Source organism: Hyperoodon ampullatus (assembly GCF_949752795.1).
Source record: "Hyperoodon ampullatus genome assembly, chromosome: 11".
Classification (NCBI taxonomy): domain Eukaryota; kingdom Metazoa; phylum Chordata; class Mammalia; order Artiodactyla; family Ziphiidae; genus Hyperoodon; species Hyperoodon ampullatus.
The window spans coordinates 35,905,715-35,926,685 of record NC_136924.1 but is presented as its reverse complement, the minus strand read 5'-3'; positions in this window follow the sequence as shown (position 1 = coordinate 35,926,685).

Genomic DNA, 20,971 nt, shown 5'->3' with positions numbered 1-20,971 from the left:
CCCATCCCCACTCCGTTTCTCAGGGTTTACTTGGGGTAGCCCCCCACCCTCTGCATCTTGCAGCATTGGGCTCAGCGGATCATGGCATTTCTGCGGTTGTATGATAATTAACCCTGACAAACTCTTTCCTTCTGTGACATGAGGCATGGAACATTCACCATGTGCTGCACTGTGTCAATTGCTTTACATATGTGATGTAAAGCAGGCAGATTCTTAAGCACTGCGCCACCAGGGAAGCCCAGTATTCATTACGTTTTGTAAATGAGGACACTGACTTGCCCAAGTTCACACAGCCAGAGTGGCAGAGGCAGGATTTGAAGTTGTGCCAACTTGGGCCGATTGGACCCTGCAGCCCCCTTCCTCTATCCCCACGGCCTCTGGGATAGTGGGGGTCATGGGGGGATTTGGATGCCCTCCCAGCCAGTGGCATCACCATCATGTTACTCTGTGCGTGGGAATAGGCCTGACTCATCTGTGCCATGCAGAGAGGGGGAGTCCTGAGAGTGCTCAGCTTTGTACCCTGGCTTTGCCCTGCTTCTCAGGGTGAGTCACTTTTCTCGGGGCCTTCACCTTCCCATCTGAGACAACGAGGTCATCCCTATGCAGCCTTGCTCCTGGGCTTCTTGGGTGAGCCAGGTAAGGGAGCACCCAGCAGAGCTGAGCCCAAGTGGAAGGGGCTGTTTGTTTCCGTCACATGCTACTTGTTTGGCTCTTTCCTGGTGCCTAAGCTGACCTTTTCTGTTCCCTTTTTTGGTGTTAGGGAAGAGTCAGATCACTTCCCCACCCTAGGCCTCTCCAGCCTGCACTTTTCCAGCTTAATTAGTCTCCAGCTGCCCAAGTGTCCCAGGCAGGCCCTGGGTTCCAGCCAACGGTGGCTGTCCCCATCCCAGGGCTCCAGGCTGGCCAGATGGGCAGCTGGTACTGGAAATAGCCTTGATGGGAGATTCCCCCCCCCTTTTCCGGTGCTCAACCACTTCCTCTCTGACAGAGCACGCAGTCTCCAGAAGGTTCTGCTGGGTGGACAGAGGGACCTGCATTGGGCCCTTGTCCGTTGTTCTCCAATATCCTGTAGTAGCAGACATTGGGGGGCTTCCTCTTGGCACCCAGTCCCTTTCCTCCCTGCTGCCAAGACCCCACATTTTCCAGCCCATGGCTGGTGGGGTAGACAGCATCCCAGCTCTCAGTGGGCCCTGATTGGTTTAAGCTAGTTACTACATCCCATCCCGTGGCTTCTGTGATTGGTTCAAGGATAGACCCATGACTGAAGTCAGGCCAATCACAGCAAACGCCTCTCCCTGAGGTCTTCGGGAGGTAGACTTTCTCTCCACTGGACCTGAAGAGAAACAGGGAGACCCAGATCTGATTGGGGGACATACTGAGACCCCCAGGGGAGAACAGCAAACGTGAGAATGCCGAGCTGAGAGACGGAGGCAGAGAGACCAGGTCCCATCAAGCTGTTTGCATGGCTGGATCAAGCTTTGCCTGAAACCTCCAAAACTCCTATGTTTTTCAGTTACTACACAGCCCATAGATTTTAGTTTTTAAAGCCACCTTAAGTTGGATTTTCTGTTCCTTGGAACCTAGAAATCCTGAACAAGGCCTATAGCATGACAAGGACCAGGCCTCAAGTCCTTTTCCTCATGTCCTGCTCACAGGATGGAACCCAGGGTCCAGCCCAGTGCCTGTTCAAACCACAGGCAATGCTTGTGTGGAAACAGGACCAAAATGTCCCTGTCCCATCTTTAGTCTCAGAGCCAGAAGACCACTTAGAGGCCTTAAGTCCAAGGCCCCCATTTTTCAGATGGGAGCACTGAGGCTTACCACTCCCCACCCTTTTTCCAGTCTACTGGCCGAGGCCTCAGGCAGATGGGAGGAGCTGAGGATCCAGCCGTACCCAGAGTCTCCAGGCCTTTCCTGCCCCAACTCCAGTTCCTCTGAGGATGGTGGCTGTATTCTATATTACTAAAACCAGAGTGGGCCTGCGTGTGCACAGAATGTAAGTAGCTCTCACTGGGGTGCTCTCAGTAGCCTACAGGGTCAAGACCAAATACTTTATCCTGACATCTGAGGCCCAATCCCCTCTACCTTTTCTTCTTCATCCTCTTTAGTCCTCCCTTGAGGCAAGGAGAGGAAACTTGCGGCAACTGCGCAGGCTTTGTCCCTGCAAAAAATGTGTTGGATACAGCTGAACAGAAGGGGTGCATCACTTCCGATTCATGACCATGAATTCTGTGGGTCATGGATTTTGGAGGGGCTCAGCTGGGTTGTTCCGGGTCTCCCAGAGTGGCTGGGGTTGGAGGATCTGAGCCCTGGCCGGGCATCTCTCTCCCTCCATGGACCTCTCTCCTCTCCATGTGGTCTCTTCCTGGGCTAGCTTGGGCTTCCTCACAGAATGGCTGCTCAGGGCTCCAGCATGGGTGTCCTACAAGGTGGAAGATTTCCTTACGTAGCTTCAGAAGTGTTACACTGTCATTTCCATCCATTCTGTTGGTAATGAGTGAGTCACAATCCTGCCCAGGTTCAAGAGGAGGGGAATTAGACTCCACTTCTTAGTGGAGGGGTGGAAGGTTTTAGAAGAGCTTGTGGGGTGGGAGATGTTCCCATCTTGGGAAAATGCAGTTGGCCAGAGTGTTGATAGGTGATGCTGCCACATTTCTCTGGTCCACGTGCTTCCCCTTCCACGTGAGAGGGCTCTTTCACACCTTCTCCTTCCTCTGCAAACATCCAGGGCCCTCTTCCCTTATTTATCACCCAGTGCCTTGATGCTTTGTCACTGTAATAACAGAAGGAATCATGGGTGAACTCCCACATGCTCCTACCACTGGGCCCTGCACCCACTCACACTGATGCCTCCCAGTCTAGTGGGTGCACTATCTGAGAGTCTCCCTAAGACCCACCTGTCACGTGTGCCCTGGATCCCATCCCTCCTGCAATTTGCATCCCCTCTTACACCACCAATTTTCTCTCTCTGGGATCATTCTTCAGGAGAGAATGCTAACTCTTCTCCCACCTTAAAAACAAAACAGAAAATGAGTTAAACCCCAAAACAACCCTGTCCTCACCCCACCACTCAAGTTCTCTACTCCCAGGTCAGCCTTAACATTTGTAGAGCCTGGGACAAGAACACAGAGGGAGGCCCACAGACTCTAAGTCTAAATACCAAAATGGTATGAACACATTAACCAACTGTTAAATCACATATGCCCTCTCTTTCTACTTGAGAAGTAGATCTTAATGAAGGCTTTGGATTCAGAATTCACCCATTCCTGGAACATGGTGGCATGGGGACAGCCAGCCTTGGCCTTGGCCCTGGCCCTGACCCCCCAGCCCAGCCCCCTTCTTTCTCACCCTTGGCTCCATCCACACCTTGAATGGCCTTGAGTACCTGTGTGTGGACACCCAGCCCAGACCAAGCTCTGTCCACTGCCACCCCACCCCCAGCCCTGCATCAGACAGTGGCCCCTTGGTCACCACCTGGGAGGGCAGTGGGCGGAGGCTCCTGTGGGGCTCTCTGAGCCTCTTGCCTGGGTTTCAGGGCAGCACAGCTGCTCCCCTATTCAGCCACACTCCCGGGAAGCATTGTCTCGACTTGCCCTTTTAACTTCCTTTCCCCTATTCTTTCCCAAACCTTCTCTTTCCTAACAGGCTCACTCCCACCGCTCTGCAGGAACTATATCTGTCGTGTCCCCATCCACCTCCATGCTGCTGAGCACTGCGCACCTTGGCTGAGGCCCCCTGCTTTCCTGGGCCCGCATCTCCGTGGCTGCTCCTCTCAGGCTCCTCTGCTGGTCCCTCCTCATCTCTCTGACTTCTAAATGTGGAGGGAAGCCCAGGGCTCAATCCTTGGATCTCTTCTGTGTCTACACTCATTCCCAGGGTGATCTCATCCTATCTCATGGGTTAATTACCACCCACAAGCCAATAACACCTAAATGTGTGTCCCCAGCTGGAACCTGAACTTCAGGCTCCGGATCTGGTTGCCTGCTCCACTGCTCCCCGTGGATGGCTGGGATTTACCTCTGGGCACCTCAGCCTTAACTTGTCCAAGCTCAGCACCTGCCCTCTCTGCTGCCACCCAACCCAAACCTGCCCCGCCCAGCCAGCCATGTTCCAAGGGCTGGGGCCCAAACCTTGGAATCAGCTTTCCCTTTCCTTTATCCGTCCCCCTTGCATTCTCTCTTCAGGAATGCCCACTTATCTTCAGAGTCTCTCTCAACCTAGCACTGCAGGCTTCTAGTGAGTTGCAGCCTGTTTGCCACTCCTGCTCTGCAGTTAAATGATGCTCCAGACAGAGGGCAAGTCCCCTAACCACTACCCTACCGCACTACCCTGCATTACCCCTTGCCCTCCCTGAAGCCCTACTGTGAGCAATCACCTCCTCCCTGAAGCCCTCCTGATTCACCCATCTCTCTCTTTCTCTGGTGCCCTCCCAAGGGAAGCCACATTCCACCTGTGTCAGCGTTATCTATGGCTGCTGACTGTCCCACCCTCCGGAGGGACAGTGCACTCACCAGGGATGGCTGAGTCTTGGGTGTTTCTGTAATCCCTCACTCCGCCCAGCCTCAGCGCACAGTAGGTGCTCACTCAGTGTTTGCTGACTTGAGTTGAACATTTGGCTTAGTTTTATGGTCAATATTTTCCATTAGGCCTTAGTTTCTTTTATTATATTTTAAATCATGTTTATTTATTTTCTAGTTCATCTTTAAAGTATTTTTTATTACCTTAATTCTCCTTTTTCTGATTATAAAACCGACACGTGCTTACTGCAGAAAACATTGAAATATGCAAGGGTATAAAGGAAAGACAAGATTACTCATAATTTAGCAATCTAGAGATAAGCAGTATTAGCTAATAATCCAGAGATAAGCAATATTAGCATTCAACTTTTTCTTCTGGGCACCCATTTTTTTCTTTTATTAAATCTTATATTGTGACCATTTCTTACGTCATCACTATTCTTCAAAGACATCGTATTTAATGGCTGCATAATATTCCACTGTGTCAGTTTATCATAGTTTATTTCACCAAGCATTTCACGCACAAATGTTCATGACACACATACTGCCCCCCTGTCTTCTACACACATACACAACCCCTCCCATCCACCCCCACACCCTGAGAGCACACTGTGTGATAAACACCCTGACACACACTCCCGTGGCTCCCGGTCTCCACAATGGAGGTGATTTCCCAGCACGGGGTGAACAGTGCACTGGTCACGTGGACCCAGCAGGGTGGGGCTCCAGCCTTTTCCGCTTACTGTCCCTCAGACAGACAGCTGTCGGGACAGACACAAGACAGGCAGACAGGGAGAGCAGACAGAAGGCAGAAAGGGGTCGGGGAAGAGGAGACAATGGCTTTGGGGGTGTCCGGGCTTTCAGGGGGATCAGGGGATGGGGAAGGCGGGGTCGTGGGCAGCAGAGCCCTGGCTGCACTCTGATGGGAAAGCCCCAGACAAGAGCAGGTGACAGAACGGGGTTTCCTCTGCTTAAGACTCTCAAGGGTATACAGAGGGAGGTCACAGAACGGAAAACTTGAATCTCAGAATCCTGGGAGCATGGAGGTTCTGCCCTCCAATGGTCAATGCAGGCGCTGAGGCCCAGTGCTGGGACCTCTCAGGGCTCCTGATCCTGGCAAAGAGCCTTTTCTGCCTCCCCGTGTGGCCTGGACCAGGTTCCCCTGGTCTCTGTCCCCAGAGCCGGAACGAGCTTTTTAACTGCCAGAAGGCACATGGAGGGCAGACCACTCAGGAGGGTCTCTAGGGCTGAGCGGAAGGGCTTGGGATGGCCCTTGAGCTGCGGGAGAGAGGGAAGGAGTCCAGACACTGGCGCCCCAGGCTTGACCCCAGTTGTGTCCACTCCAGCGCAGCCCCTCCTGCCCATCCTCCACCGAGCACTGCAGGGTCCCTCCGGGTCCCCCAGGTGAAGAGGGCAGCTCAGAGAGAGGCGCAGGGGCCAGTGTCTGGGGTCACTTGCTCTTGGGCGTGGTCTCCCGAGGAGAGGAGGTTTCTGAGGCAGACCCCTGGGGAGCTACCATGTCCCGGCTCCTTCCCAGAGAGCTTGGCTCTCACGGGTCTGAAACCAGAGGCTGTTTGCAGAAAAACATGGAAAAGAACGAACTCAGCTCTGGGTGGTTTGGGGGAGGAGCAGCGAATGCATGGGGCCCAGAGCCAGCTCAGTGTGGCTGACTGTGGTATCTTGGACAAGTCACTTCCCTCCCAGGACCCCCAAGACACACCCATGCAGGAGGCTCTGGAGACTGACCACCCTGGGACTGCACTGTTTCCAGCTCTTCTCTGAGTCTCAGAAGTCTGCAGACCATTGCTACAGATGGAGTTGGCCCTAGATAAACAGTGGAAACCTCCATAACCTGCACAAGGGTAGCCTCGGTGCAGAGAAGGGTTGGGTATCTGCCCTTGATCAGGAGAAGAGGCTCTGCAAAGAGGCAGTTACTATACTGTGACACCACAGTGTAGCAATGCTGAGATTGCCCAAAGGAGGGAGACAACACTCCCATTTTGCAGATGGAGCAACTGAGTCTCATAAAGGGAAAGCAACTGTCCCAGGTACCAAAGACTAGAATCTAAGAGCCCTCTGCCTCTCCCCGCCCTCTCCCCACCCAGCCACCCCTGTCCCCTGGCCATTCTCCAGAGCTTCCCTGGGTATGGGGAACAGGCTGGGGAGCCCCACAAGGTGGAACTGAAAGCAGAAGCCCCTCCCGTTTTGGCTGACCTCCCCTAGACGCCCCAAATCTCTCCTTCCAGGGCTGGCGTTTGTCTGCTTCTGTGATACCCTGGGGTGAGTGGGACTGGTACAAGAGGGGTCCCCATCACCCCAAGTCCAAGGGGCACCCCAAGTGGGATGCTGTTCTGCCATGCCAGGACAGCGTGATACTGGGCCCGTGCCCTGGGCAGCAGCAGCTCCAGGCAGCTGGATGGGTTGCCGCCAAGAATGCCAGGAATGCGGAGCGGCTGTGTCCTTCCCGCTCCTCTTCCCCCCCCACTCCAAGAACAGGATATTCCCTGTCCAGGGAAGCCCGAGTCCAGCCCCTTTATGGGAAAACCACAGGGCATGTGGTGGGCACTGCTCCTGCCCTGGGATGGACACTCGGTACAGGGGACCCTGGGGGTCTGGCACTGCTGGGGAGGACACAGCAGGTCTGTGCAGGTTCGGTATATGTTGAGGACCTACTACGTGCTAAGTGCTTCATGTGTATCAACACACTTAATCTCACAGCAATCCTGGGAGACTCTCTTTCACAGATCAGGAAATCGAGGCTCAGAGTGGCCAGGGAACATGCCGGAGGGTACCAGCTGGCAAATGGCAAAGCCAGACTTGAACCAGGCCAGACTGATCCTGAGGCCCTTGCTCTTAGCCACTAAGCCGGGTGGCCTCATCTCCACTGTGGCCACTGGGGGCCATCTCCTGGGGTCCCCCCGTGACACCTGCTGAGGATGGAGGGCATGCTACAGAGAGGCAGCCCCTTCCTGTTGGCAGTTGGTCTGTTTTGCAGCTGGCAAAGGGTCAAGGTGGGAGGTTTGTCTCTGAGCTACAGGGGCTGGAGGCTCAATTCTGGCCCCTCCCTGGCTGTTCTTGTAGGGGCCCAGCATCGGGGAACCCCGAAGTTTGACCAGGTTACAGGCCACCGGCTCCAGGAGGGGCTTTTTCTGGACCCTCTGTGATGGGCAGGCGGGCTGTCACTTGGTGCGGGCGCAGGGATAAGAGGTAGGGTTCGGGAAGGCTGTAGGGAGATGCAGGGGTGGGGGGAGAGCATGAGCTATACCAGACTCCAGCCCTGTGATTCTAGAGGTGCCCCCCACCGCCCCCAGGCTGAGCACCCATCTCTCCCTCCTGAGCCCAGCTTTCTCTGGCCCTTTGTCTGGGCTGCTCCTCTGGGGCACCACCCTGCCGGATCAGGTGCAGCCTTCCCATCCCTCGACCTGGACCAGGCCCTGTTGGTGGGTGGGGACAGACCACAGAGCCTTGGGCTGTGCTGCAGAGGCTGCCCAGACTCAGACCCACCCAGACCCAGGCCCAGGTGATTGGAGCACAAGAGGCCATCTACACAGGGGGTTGACCCATTAGAAATAGAGGAAACCAAGGCTCAGGGGGCCAGGGGGCCTGCTTGAAGTCACAGAGCTGTCACCCAGAAGAGCTCTGGTGTCCACCAGCCCTCCCAAAGGGGATCTTGGCTGGAGCCGCCGGCCCCTCACCTTCCCCTGGCCTTTCCGTTGGTCCCCTAGCCCCTGAGGCCTGGCTGGTTCTGTTCCAGTGTGTTGTCCTGCACTAGCTCCTGGTCCCCCGGGGGGCCAGGGTCAGGTAAACAGGATCCCAGCCAGCACCCCTGACCTTGTTTACCTCCCGAAGGAATGTGAGGGCATTCTTCCCCTTCCCAGGCTGTGAGTCACCCCTCAGCGATGCGCCAGGCTCCCGCCACCGCCTGCCCGGTCCCCATTCACCCCCCCTCAAACCCCGGCCCCTTGCCTCCTCACCCGGTGATGTCAACCCTGTCTCCCCCTCCCCACCCCCGTGGAGCCCACCGGGCCTCGAATCGCCATGGCAACAGCTCACAACAGGAAGCAAGGCCCCACGGAGGCCTGAGCTGGGGCAGAAACACAGGAAGCAGCGCTGAGCACCGTGCAGCATTGTCAGTCCCGTAAAAAACAAAACAGGACAAAAAGATTTAATGAGAACAATTAGCCCAAAGAAAAAGGAAAAAAAAAAAAAGGCCAAAAAAACAAACAAGGCCAAACAGCCTGAAGGCAGGAGGCTGGCTGAGATCCAAGGACCCCGTGTTTCCCCTCCCAACACAATGTCGGTTAAATAATACTTCCTTCTCAGAAGAAGGCTCCTGGGGGGAAGAGGGGTCCTTCCCAGTGGCTCCTCTGTTGAGCCCCCCAACTTCTGAGGACCAGATGGGCTAGTCCCCCACCCCCACCCCAGGTATTATTACTCCCCAAGTCCTTCACGGGGTGGCATCCAGCTCAGGGGAAGAAAGGCCAGAGGCCTGGGCCACTCAGATGGAAACAACTCCTGGCCCCAGTGCCGGGAGATTCTGTGCAGCGATGATCTCTCTTGAGCCTCAGTTTCCTCCCTCGTTTGCACCCTCGCCGTCCTCACTGTTGTCAGCATCACCCTCCCCTCGTCGCTGAAGTGTCGTGAAGCTTCAGTGAGTTGGCACATCCATAGGCGCACAGTAGGTGATCGATGCGTGTTAAATGAACGAGTGAAGGAATGAATGAATCAGCGGAAGTTCATGGAGTCAATTTCAGCTCAGTACAAGCTACGAGTCAGAGATGGACAAGATGCCCTGTGAGGGACAGAGCTCCCCGGCAGTGGAGGGGGACGAGCAGAGGTTGGGAAGACTTGGTGGATGTTATAGAGGGAACTGAGCCCTGGGGTAGGGGAGGGTGCAGCAGAGGATCCTCAGGGCTCTCTCCCTCCCACCAGCTGAGGGCTCTGGCCCAGCCGCTCTATCTGGATGATACAGTCTAGTCCTGGGCCCTGTCCAGGCACCAAGGGGTCACTGGTGGCTTCCGAGCAGGGCAGTGATACGTGCAATTGGATAATTTAGGGAGGTATCTCTGGACAGATTAGGAATGGTGGGGACACACCAGAAAAGAACAGGATGGGAGATGGGGGAATCTGGGGTCGGCTGACTTGGTTTCTTTCCTTTTGAACTCAATAATAATGATGCGTAGTAAGTGTTCAGTCAGTATTTATTGAACGAACGAGTGACAACCCCCTTATACTGAGATATTTGTTTTGCATACATTGTTTTATTAATTCTCATTACAACCCTATGAAGTAAGCCTCATTCTTCCTAGTTTACAAATGAAGGAATGGAGGCTCAGAGAGGTTGAGGAACTTGCCCCAGGCTGCACAGCATGTAATGGAGCTGGATTCCAGCCCAGCTGACTCCACCTGCCATCTCAGACATGCCACACCGCAGTATTGCCCTGTGCTGACTCCATGCTGGGCCTTGGGGACACATAGATGATCAAGCCCCAGCCATGCCTCTGAGGAGCCCCTGAGTTAGTGGCCTCAGTTTTCCCAGCCATAGACTGAGGGGTGATAGGGGAACGCCCAGGCCCCTCCAAGCTCTCCCACCACCATCCCCAGTGAGGCTCCACGGAAGGGGCAGCCAAATGGGCACCAGGGAGGACAGGGAGGCGGCGTCAGGCCCAGCTGGGGGAAGGGAAGACGGAGGAGGGAAGGAGGACGCCTTCGAGGAGATCAGATAACCGCGGGGTGTCCCTCAGGAAAAGGAACAGAGACCAGGGCTTGGTGAGGGGGAAGGAGAAGCAGATGTGGTGAGAGGCAGGGGCAGGTGCACTCAGGGCCGGGAGGAAATGAATCTCAGTCCCGGCGCCTGGCCTTCGGGCCCTGGGCCTGCTCAGCTGGAAGCCGGGCCCCAAACACAGCATCTGGGGTTTGGGGCTGCACCTGAGGGCTTCAGGTGGGACCCGGAAAGGACTTCCCGCCCACACCTGTCCTCCTGCCTCCTCATCCGGGTGCCCCCCATGCACCTGCCCCGGGGCCTGCTGGAAATCCTCCTGGGGGCTGTTGAATGGGCTACAGGAAAGGGGATACAGTCTGTGGGTGGCTTGTGCCCGGAGTGAAGGAGGGAGAGGAGGCTGGGCGGTGCAGGGAGGGGCCCCGGGGGCCCCATGGGAATGAGACGGGTCTCCTAGGACAGGAAGCGACAGAGGGTCATCACGGATGGCTGAGGAAGAGTCCTGTTCTACGTTGGGGGTCTCTGTCAAGTTGTTCCCCTCTGGGCCTCAGTTTCCCCATTTGTGAAGTGAGGGCTCTCATTCTCGGGAGAGGCAGTAGGCCGGCCTAGTGCTTAAGAGTGTGTCGGCACCTGGACCATCTGGGCTCAGTCCTGGCTCCTACGTCACGCCAGACAGGCCCAAGGGTGCGGGGTTTTAATAACACAGAATCCAATAGGGTCTGCAGTGTGGAAATGTTCTGGCTCCACCACTTGTTAGCTGTGTGACTTGAGCAAGATGCCCAATGTCGCTGTGCTGTTTCCCACCTTCAAGAAGAAGGTTGTAACAACGCGAACGTCCTGGAGGACCCAGAGAGTTAACACACCTACCAAAGCAGAATAACACTAAGTAGGTTGTAAGCGCCCAGAGACCATCCTAAGATGCTTTCTAACTGGGAATCACCGAGACAGCTCCACTTCCAGGCTCTGTGCCCAGCCTGGCCCTCAGGACAGAGGGGAACAGGCAGAGGAGAAGCAGGGAGAGAAAGTGGGAAAGTGTCTGGCCCAGAAGTTGAGGCTGTCTCCTTCAGCCTCTGCCCCCTGGCCCTGAGCACAGTCATCGTGGGGGGCGTCGAGCCCTCGGGTCCTGCCCTGTGGGTCTCTCTCCCTGGGCTGGGCAGGGGTTTGGCGCACAGCAGGAGCCCCCAGGAGGCACTGGGGCCTGGGGAAGAGTGCACGGCCTGGGTTTCTCAGTGAGTCACTGAAGACCTCAGTGTGCTCCCTGTAAAGTGAGAGATGGAAGCGCATGTTCCAGGCAAGTCCCTCACGTGGGGGCCACTGCGCCCAGGAGGTGCCCCCCATGCTGTTCCTCTTCCCTTCCCTTCCCTTCCAGAACCATCAGCTCCTTCCCTTCCACCAGCTGCCCCATCGCTACCAGTTCTCCTCTCACAGCCCAGACTCGTCCTCAATTGTCAGCGCTGAAACAGATAAGCCCCTTGACGCCCGGCCCCCACCTCACCCCCACCTCACCCTCTCCCTTGTTCCTTGTGTCCACACCACCTCTGCACCTTTGTGGTCACTCTTTTTTTTTTAATATTTATTTATTTTTAGTTTTTGGATGCGTTGGGTCTTCGTTGCTGCATGGGGGCTTTCTCTAGTTGCGGCAAGCAGGGGCCACTCTTCGTCGTGGTGTGTGGGCTTCTCATTGCGGTGGCTTGTTGCGGAGCACGGGCTCTAGGCTCACGGGCTTCAGTAGTTGTGGCATGTGAGCTCAGTAGTTGTGGCTCAAGGGCTCTAGAGCACAGGCTTAGTAGTTGTGGCACACGGGCTTAATTGCTCCGTGGCATGTGGGATCTTCCCGGACCAGGGCTCAAACCCGCGTCCCCTGCACTGGAAGGTGGGAAGTCCCTGTGGTCACTCTTTAGCCTGACACATCTCTCATCAGTCTTCAGCACCTTCCAAGTCTCTCTCTCACTTGGCTCCAAGGTGCCCCCCTGACGTTCTTCTCCGACCCCTTGGCGTCTCCTCCTCAGTCTAGTTGGCTTCCCCTGCCAGCCTGGCCCCTCCGGCCTCCTTCCTGTGCCTCTGCGTCCACCCTCTTTCTTCTCCCAGTCCCAGCCGTCGCATCCACGTCCGATCCCTCCCCAGCAGGACCCACCTCCTGGCTGCGTAATCTTTAGCTACTTAGCTTCTCTGTGCCTCAGTCCCCTCATCTGTAAAATGGAACTAACAGTGGTTCCTACATCATAGGGCAGTGGGGGGGGATTTATGAGTAACACAAGTGAAGCGCTCAGAATGTGCCTGCACATAAGCCAGACCCAGCCTAGGAGTACCTGTCACATGGCCAGTAAGTGTCAGAGCGGGGACTTGAGCCCAGGGACCCTGGATCCAAGTCCCGTTCTCTTCCACTGTTCTTGTGACACATCCATCATCCAAGGCGTTCCTCGGTGGTGGGGGTGTGGGGGTGTGGGGGTGGTGGAGTGCGTGCAGTTTGCAGCATAGAGCAGGCATCCCATCCCCAGAGGGTGGAATCTCAGGCACAGAAAAGCAGATGGGGCAGGACCCCTTGAAGACCTGAGGTGACACCAAGGGCTGGCCTAGAGGAACCCTCTTGCGTTGCTGCTGTGGGACATGCAGGTTCTGGTTCTGGGCTCCTTGGGCCTCTATCCTATGAGGGAACATGTGCTGGGCAGCCAGACGCCTGGGAGCCTGGTGCCACCTGGTGGTCAGAGCGCATCCCACTGTGTTCTGGGGCTTAAGACGAGAACTCTGGGCTCCCCGCGTCCTGTAGCCATCCCAATGCAATTATTTTTCAATCGAGGCTGACTCTTTTAACAGCCTTCCCACCTCCTGCTGTGTAGCCCCAATTTAGTGTCCTCTTCCCCTTGCCTTGCTGAAGGCCAGTGTCTCACTGAGCATTTATTTATTCACTCAACAAATGCAAAACCTCTATTGTGTGCCTGGCCCCGGGCAGAGCGCCAGGATGGTGACCTGAATCAAACCTGTTCCCTTTCTTGGAGGAGGTCCCGGTTCTGATGGGGGTGATGCACACAGACTGACAGCAAATTAAGAGCTGTCACTGAGCGAAGCCCAGGAGGTTTTGCTGGGGCAGATTAAACAGTAGCCCAGGAGGCTTCATGGAGGAGGAGACGTTTGAGATTCATTTTGAAGGATGGAAACAATAGCGACTGATAGAGGCCCTTAGTAATCAGAGTAGGGTCAGGGAAAAAAGTCATGAAGGGAACAGCTTATGCAGAGTATGGAGGCCTTGAGCTGAGAGCCACTGAATGGTGGTCCAGTATGTTTTTCCAACACCACCAAACAATCAGTTCTACCTGGGGATGGTGTCAAATCTCATAGGTTAAGGGCTCAGTCCCACAGGGCCAGCCATCCCTGCCCCGTCCCCCACTTTGGAAGCCAACCATAAGTCAAAGTTGTCACCTGTGCCACCAGCTACAAATTGGAGATTCCCACAACCCCTTCTTTGGGTTTGATTAAGTTGCTAGAGCAGCTCACAGAACTAAGGAAAACAGCTTACCTACTAGATAATCAGTTTATTGTAAAAGGATATAACTCAGGAACAGCCAGATAGAAGAGATGCACAGGGCAAGGTACAGGGAAGGGGTGTGGAGTTTCCACACTCTCTCTGGGAGTACCATTCTCCCAAGGCCTGCGGGTGTTCACCAATCCAGAAGCTCTCTGAACCCCATCCTTTTGGGTTCTTATGGAGGCTTCATTACATAGGCATGATTGGTTAAATCATTTGCCACTGGCTATTGATTCAAACTTCAGCCCTTCTCTTCGCCTTGGAGCTGAAAGCTCCAATGCTCTAAGCATCTGGTTGGTTCCCTTGAACCAGCCCCTACCCTTAGTCGCTTTCCGAAAGTCACCTTATTAACATAAACTCAGATGTGGTTGAAAGGGGTTTGTTATGAATATCAAGACACCTTTATCACTCTTCTCACTTAGGAAATTCCAAGGGTTTTAGGAGTTCTGTGCCAGAAATGGGGAAACCAAATATACATTTCTTATTATAATCACAATATCACAAGTGGTTAGTAGGGAATGACAGGGTCACTCAGGCTACAAGTGCCAGATGGAAGAGGTGGCAGGGACTGAAGTGAGAGGTGCTGGTGGCTTGGTCTGGGAGGGAGGGTGGTGGTGGTGGTGGTGGTGACCATAGGGGTTGGGAGATGGCATTGAGAGATGGGTGGGAGGTGAGTCAGAAGGAGGGTCTGGGACACCCCTCAGGGTCTGAGAATATGCATTTTTTATTAAAAACATAGTTAACTTTATTATTGATTTAAAAATCAAATGTTAATTCACCATATTAATTAACTGAACAAAGAACACCATACGATCATCCCAATAGATGCAGAAAAAGCATTTGACAAAATTCAACAGTTATAATAAAAACTCTCAGCAAACTGGGAATAGAAGAAAACTTTCCCAGTCTAATAAAGGGTGTCTATGAAAAAATCTGTAGCTAATATCATAAAAATCTGAGTGCTTTCTCCCTAAGATCAGGAAAAAGGTAAAGATGTCTGCTCTTAATACTTCTAGTCAACATTGTACTGGATGTCTTAGCCAGTGCAATAAGGCAAGAAAAAAAAAGGCATACAGACTGGAAATGAAAGAAAACTGTCTTTATTCACAGACATGAACATCTACATAGAAAATTTGATGGAATTTTTAAAAAGCTAATAGAACTAATAAGTGAGTTTAGCAATGTTGTAGGATACAGGTCAATATAAAAAAATCAAATTTAGTTATATATACTAGTCATGAACAGTTGGAAATTTTAAATTTAAAATACCACTTACAGCAGCATGAAACACTTAGGGATAATTCTGACAAAGATAGGTAGCAACTGCACCCGTGAAACTACAGGACATTGTTGACAATTTCAACATTGTTTTAAAAAATCAAATGAGAACTAAGCATTAAATATTTTTAAATGGAGAGTTATAACTTTTTCATGATTGGAAAATTCAATATTGTTAAGATGTCAGTCATTTCCAAATTGAACTACAGATTCAAAATAATCTAAATAAAAATTCTAACAGTTTTTTTTTTTGGTAGAAATTGACAAGATGGGTAAGCATATGGAAAACAGTGAACCTGATCCTTTCCTCATATCATATACAAAAATTAACTCATAATGAGTCATATACCTAAATGTAAAAGCTTTTGTTTTTTGAAAGACATCATTAAGAAAATTAAAAGACAAGCCACAGTCTGGGAGAAAATATTTGCAAAACATATATCTCATGAAGGACTTGGAATATTTAAAGAATTCTTATAACTTGAAAATAAGAAGACAAACAACCTGGTTTTTAAAATGGGCAAGATATTTGAAAACACATTTTACCGAAGAGGATATATGAATGGCGAATAAGCATATGAGGGGACTTCCCTGGTGGTCCAGTGGTTAAGAATCTGTCTTCCAATGTAGGGGACGTGGGTTTGATCCCTGGTCGGAGAACTAAGATCCCACATGCCACAGGGCAACTAAGCCCGCACGCCACAACTACTGAGCCCACGTGCCACAACTAGAGAGGAGCCTGCGTGTTGCAACTAAGACCCAACAGCCAAAAATAAATAAATAAATAATTTTAAAAAGCACATGAAAAGATGCTCAATATCAATAGTCATTAGAGAAACGCAAATTCTCTACATTCTATCAGTATACATGCAATAAATAGCTAAAATGGAAAAGACTGATGATATCAAGTGTTGGCAAGGATGTGGAGCAATGGAACTCTCGGTGTTAATGGGAAGGTAAAATAGTCCAGCCATTGTAGAAAACAGTTTGACAGGTTCTTAAAAAGTCGCCATTTACAACCCAGTGATTCCACTCCTAGGTTTCTACCCACGAGACAGGAAAACTGCTTTCTAGGCTTTCTGCAACAGGTACGTTCCTGAGATTTCTTTCCACTGGATTTCTGGATAAATCCCTTTGTTTCATTTCCTACATCTTCCTCTTAGTTTCACCTTGTAAGAGGCTGCAGTTACTCACCAAAGTCCACGAGCTCCTCTACTTCCTTGGCGCCTGGGTGGATGACCCAATTCTTTGCACCTGTGCTGGGTCACATGCGTAGTTAGTTCTGGCCAATGGAAAGTGCTTGGAAGGTTTGTTACTTCCGTGAAGATGATGTGCCTTCTTTACTCTCTTCCCTTGCCCTCTGGCTGAATGTCCCTGTGGAGAACTCAGATGAAAGGAGTCCGAGTCCTCAATGAATGTGTATAGCAGCCTCCCCTATCCCTTCCCTGGCCTCAATAACCCTCACTGAACTCCAAGGTGGTCAAGAAATGAACCCTTAATGTACTTAACTACTGAGACTGTGTGTGGGGGGTGTCTGTGTGTGTGTGTGTGTGTGTGTGTGTGTTGATCTAATAGCTAGCGTCACTTACCTGAGTAATACCTCGCCATTCTTGCTGAAGTAGATGCTCAAATAATTTCCTAACAAAGAATGTTGAGGAATTAAATTTTCAGAGCTCTTGCATGTCTGACAATTGTCTTTATTTAGCCCTCACATTTGAGTTTGGATAGTGAGGCTAATCTGCTAGTTGCCTGCCTGATATCCATTCTCCCACTTATTTCTTGCCCCTTTTCTGTGTATGGGGCAGCAATGTAATTTGGCTGAATACTTGTTTTCTCAGGCTCTTTGGCAACAAGGAGGAGCTATGTGACACATTTCTGGCAACTGAACCATAAGCAGTTTCCCTGGGTAAGCTTTGTTTTCCTGATAAAATCAGGATAAAAGGGAACATAGGTAAGTGGCACCACCTTTCCTCCTCCTTCTCAAAAGGAACATGGGTGTGATGTCTGGAGCTGTAGCAGTCATCTTGTGACCAGGTGGCAACAAATATAAGGTAAAGGCCTGTGGAATCACAAAGATGCTGGCCCTGATGTCTCTGATCTACCTAAAAAGCAAGCAATGCTTCCTCATCTGGTTAGATGAGAAATGTAGCCTCCTATTTGTTTACAGCACTGTAAGTCATAATTTCTGTTGCATAGAACATTTTAAACTGGCCCAGAAGGCATATAATTTTAGGTTCAAAGTAATTTTCCCTTAGAATTTGAAGACCTTTCTCTGCTGTCTTCTGGCCTCTGTTATTGGTAATCCCAGACTGATTCATGTTCTTTTCTTTGCAATTATTTTTTTAAACAGAAAGCGTTTAAATTAATGTTCTTTTTATCCTGATGTTCAGACATTTGTTAGTGTGTTTAGGTGTCAGTCTTTAAAAATCCACTTTGTTCATCACTTGACAAGTCCTTTCAATTTGATGGCTGTATCTCTGCTGATGTCTGGGAAATTCTTTCCTATTTGGTCATTTCCTCCCCTTCGCCTTCCCTGCCTTCTCTTTCTGGAACTCCTGATACAGATGTTGGACCCTGTAGATCCTTTATATCTCTTGTCTTTTCCTTCATGTTCTCCATCTTTTTGTTCTATCTTCTAGAATCCACTAAATCTTCTGTTAATTTTTAAAATTTCAGCAATTTTTTTTTTTTTTTTTTGCAGTACGCAGGCCTCTCATTGTTGTGGCCTCTCCCATTGCGGAGCACAGGCTCCAGACGCGCAGGCTCAGCAGCCATGGCTCACGGGCCCAGCCGCTCCGCGGCATGTGGGATCTTCCCGGAGTGGGGCACGAACCCATGTCCCCTGCATCGGCAGGCGGACTCTCAACCACTGCGCCACCAGGGAAGCCCCTCAGCAATATTTTTAATGTTCAAGAATTCTTATTTTCTGGTTGCTCCCTTCTCAAAGCATCTTGTTCCTGTTTTTCATATGTGGTATCTCCTAAAATATCTCTGAGGAGGTTTCATCCCAACAGGTCACTGAGGGAAAATTACAGCTGAATTTAATTCCTCAACATTCTTTCTTAGGAAATTATTTGAGCATCTACTTCAGCAAAGTTATCTTATATCCTGAATTATTTTATTTTATTTTGAGTCAGTTTTTTCTATTATTCTTAGTATTTCTCTTTCAGCTGTAATTTTCCCTCAATGATCTGGTACTTTTTAGGACAAAGACAAAAATCCTCAGCACAGCCTAAAAGGCCCTGTAGAGTCCCTAACTACAGTTTCAGAAAGATTTCTTTTAAATTTAATTTAATTTAATTTTTGGATTGTGACATGATGCATACATGAATGTATAAAAGGTACGAACATTCAAAGACTAATGATAAAGCTGACACTCACATAAACAACTCTCAAATTAGGAAAGGGGACATCACCAGGAACTGTGTGTTCCCCTGCATCCATACTCACCTCTCTCCCCAAAAGGAAGTCACTATTCCAGTCTCTGCAATAATCATTTCCTTGTTTCCTCATGAGTTTTTACCATCTACATCTGCATCCCTGTACAAAATAGTATTTAGCTTTGCCTGGTTTTGAACTCTATGTAAGTGGCACCATATGGTTTATATTCTTATTTCCATTGCTAAACCTTATTTTGAAAGACTCATTTACGCTGATGTGCATCATTATAGTTCGCTCAGTTTCAATGCTGGATAATTATCCAGTGTGTGAATATCCTGGACTTTACTTGCCCAGCCTACTGGAAGTGGGGGCTGTTTCCAGGTTCAAGTTTTTGCAAATATTGTTCCCGTGAGCACTTTAAAACAGGTTTTCTGGTGCACATGTGCAAGAATTGTCCTAACGCGTGTCCCTAGGAGACAAATTACTGGCTTCCAGGTGATGTGCAGGTTTCCATTTACTCAGTAGCACCAAACTGATTTCCAGAGTGGTTGAGTCCACTTTTTTTTTCTTTCTGTTTTTTTTTTTTTTTTGCTGTACGCGGGCCTCTCACTGTTGTGGCCTCTCCTGTTGCGGAGCACAGGCTCCGGACGCGCAGGCTCAGCGGCCATGGCTCACGGGCCTAGCCGCTCTGCGGCATATGGGATCTTCCCAGACCGGGGCACGAACCCGTGTCCCCTGCATCGGCAGGCAGACTCTCAACCACTGCGCCACCAGGGAAGCCTGGTTGAGTCCACTTTTATTCTCACCAGAAATATCTGAGAGTTCCTGCTGTTCCACCTTCTTGTCGGGACTTGCCATTATCAGTCTTTACAAGTTTTGCTTATCAGGTGGGAGTGAAGCTGTATCTCATTGGGGGTTTGTATTTGCATCACTTGTGAGGTTGAGCGGCTTTTCATTTTATTGGTCTCTTGTGATTCCTCTTTACAAGTGCCCGTTCCAGTCTTTGGCCCACCTTCTCTGCTCCTGGGTTTTTGTTCTATCCTCCAACTGATTCACAAGAATTCCTGACAAATTCTCCTTTGTCAATTTATGGTGTTTTAAATATTTTCTTTATCTTTTCACTCTCTACATAGTCTTTTGATAAAGAACATTCATAATTTGAATGTAGCTGAAGTTATTGATTGTTTCCTATGTGACCTATGTTCTGTGTTTCTTGTGTAAGAAATTATTCTCTACCTCATGTTAATAAAGATATTTTAAAATACCATCTTCTAAAAGTCTCAGAGTTTTGCCTTTCACATTGAGGCTTAGAGTTAATTTGGGGGATGTAGGAGGTCTAGTTTCATTTTTTTCCACATATGGAGAACTAATAATCCAGCACCATTTATTGAAAAGTTCATACCCACTGACCAGCGTCTCAGTCCCTCTCTCCCTTTCTCTAGATAGACCGATCTGTTTGACTGTATCTATATTCCTCTGAGCTTTCATTTTGCTTTCATTGTCCTATTTGTCTCTTCTCATGTCCACAGTTCACTATCTTATTTGCTTTAGCTTTATATTGTCTTGGTATCTGCTAGGGACAATTCCATTACCTCCATCTCCTCTCCCTTCTCCTCCTGCAGGTGTGCCTTGGCTTGCCCTAGCCCTTTGCACTTCCATATAAATCTTACATTCAGCTTATCCAGTTCCAAAAAATACCTGTGGTGATTTTGGTTAGGTTTGCCTTGACTCTATAGACCAGTTTGGGGAGAATCGCCATGGTTCCAGGACTGGGTCTTTCAACCCATGAACATGGCTTAACTCTCCATTTTTAGATAGTCTTTAATGTCTCACAATAAAATCTTATGATTTTATTCCATAAGGACCTAGATGTATAAATCAGTAGATTTACTCTTAGGTACTTTACATATTTTTATTATACTTAAGGGGTATCTTATTTTACTTCATTTTCTAATTATTTACTGCTGGCATAGAGGAACACAAAACACAAAAGATTTTTGCATATTGACTTTTTTAATCCAACAATTTTGCTAACTTCTCTTATTAATTCTAATAAACATTTTGAAGAATTTTTGGATTTTTCTACACAAAATCAGAAAATGACAGTTTTGTTTATTTTTTTCTAATCATTTTCCCTTTGTTTCATTTTGTTTTCTTACTGTCTAGGTCAGCATTGTTCAGTAAAATCTAATGTAAGTCATAAATGCAGACCACAGGTATATTTTAAAATTAATAGCCACATTAAAAATTAAAAGAAGCAGATGAAATGAATTTTTATAATACATTTCATATAACCCAATGTATCAAAATACTATTGCTTCAGTATGTAATAAATATACAATTATTAATGAGATATTTTATGGTGTGGGGTTTTTTTTTGTACTAAGTATTTAAAATCCAACATGTATGTAATTTGACTCTTACATCTCAATTCAGACTAGTCATATTTCAAAATCTCAGTAGTCACAGGTGGCTAGTGGCTACCATATTGGATAACACAGGTCTAGAATATTCTGTGCCCTGTTTAATGAAAATGGGGATTGCAACCATCCT